The following is a 2029-nucleotide window of genomic DNA, read 5'->3' on the forward strand; positions in this document are numbered from 1 at the left end:
ACCCTACAGGACGCCATAATGGACGAGGTTTTTAAGGGGTGGATGCACCCGCTGGCGTTCTGCGGAGTATACTTCCGTCCCGGCATGATGCTGGTGCACTGCAAAGATGAGGGCACGGCAAAATGGCTAGAAGAGGCTGCACCGAACTTAGAAGGTTGGAAAGGGGCCGTATTGTATGTCAAACGTGGCGATGACATCCCACCGATGCACAATATGTCCATCTTCCTACCGAGAAGTGCTGACAAATCGTCAGATTATGCGTTTGGGCTGCTGAGGGCGCAAAACGCAGGGCTTAACACCCCTGCGTGGCGTGTCATATCGAGCGCCATAGAGGACAACGGTCTACGCGTTAATGTAGGCATTGACGAAGACTCTTTCTGTTGCGTGAGAAGGGCCGGATATAAGCTGAACTACAGATTCAGCTTTGTCACAATGCGGCCCTGGCGTCTGAAGGCTGTGGACGAGAAGGAAGGGGGCGAAGAGGAGACTAAGATGGATGACAATCCCCCTGCTCTAACAGAAGCAGATAGCGCGTCGGCCCATCAGCCCACACCTCAAACCCAACCTTCGAGTCCGGGAGGCACCCGTGAGCGGAACTCGGCGGCTCTCACGTAGGGGCAAGTCCCCTCTACACAGGAGCTGCTGGTGGGTCTAGACATGAGAAGGCTTGAGCTCGACGGTAGAAGCGAGGGCGATTTACGGCTCTCGGACCTCGACGAGCAATGATGAGGTACCGACCGCCCTTGAAAGTAGCCCAGATCAATCTGCATCATGCGATTGCAGCCTCGGCTGTAATTGCAAGCAGGTTTTCGACGGACGATCTGGGCATATTACTAATTCAGGAGCCGTGGACTTACAGAGGCCAGGTAAGGGGCCTCAAAGGAGCAAGTAATAAGGTAATATGGGACTTCTCTGCTGAGAAAACAATATTGATTATTTTTGCATTACAGAGTTCCTAACGCAAGACCTAGTGGCAGTGCAGGTGACACTTCGGGTGGACGGAAGACCCAAGGACCTAGTTGTTGTTGTTGTAGCGGCACTACTAAGCCCCGCCTGTTTCGGGTCAACTTTTCAATCATTATCGTCGAGCTCAACTAACGGTAGGCCCAGGAAACTAGCTGTTTCGATGGGGTCGGACCAAAGGGAGAGGGGTGTTAGTTGAGTCGGATTGAGCTGGCATGTGAAGAGGTGGTTGGTGTCGTGGGGGGAGTCTCCACATGCCGGGCACTAATTTGGGATGTTTGGGTGGAGTGTGGACAGGTAGCTGTTTAGGCGGCTACAATATCCAGATGGTAACTGAGCCAGAGTAACGCGGGTCTCTCTTGGTAATTGAAGCTCCGTCTCTTCCACAGGTGGTGATTGGGCTCCGATAACGACATTCCTAGGCCTGGAGTCGAGGTAGGTGGAGACTGACTCCCTATGAATGTCGTTGATCGCTTGTCTGTACGTCATTGGGTCCAGTGGTTGGTCTGTGTAGGTCTGGACTGCGTCCTTGTACACGAATAGGTGCCCCCTGACGTGCCTGGGCGGAGGCTCCTCCTCCAGCAGAGGTCTGTTAGGGTGTTCACTTCTGTGACACCCCACCAGAAACTGCTTACTGAGCATTTTATTGTGTTCCCGTACGGGGAGCACTTGGGCCTCGCTGTGTAGGTGGTACTCAGGCGTCATCAGAAGGCACCCAGTCGCTGTCCGGAGTGCGGCGTTCTGACAAGTCTGTAGCTTCGTCCACTGCGTCCAACTAGTCCCCGGTGACCAAACAGGCGCTGCATAATTTAGAACCGGCCGGCCAATTGCCTTGTATGTTGCCAGCAACGTTTCTTTGTCTTTGCCCCAAGTGCTGCCGGCGAGCGACTTGAGGACCTTGTTGCGGCTCTGTACTTTGTTGACAACTGCGGTTGTGTGCGCGGAGAAGGAGAGCAGGCTATCAAAGGTAACCCCTAAAATTTTTGGGTTGTTCACCGTCGGTATAGGTGTGCCGTCGACGTGAATGCCTAATTCTAGCCTGACCTCCTTCGTCCAGGTGGTGAAG

The sequence above is a fragment of the Rhagoletis pomonella genome, unplaced genomic scaffold (genome assembly GCF_013731165.1).
Source record: "Rhagoletis pomonella isolate Grant_MI unplaced genomic scaffold, Rhpom_1.0 Rhpom_scaffold_00119, whole genome shotgun sequence".
Taxonomy (NCBI): Eukaryota; Metazoa; Arthropoda; class Insecta; order Diptera; family Tephritidae; genus Rhagoletis; species Rhagoletis pomonella.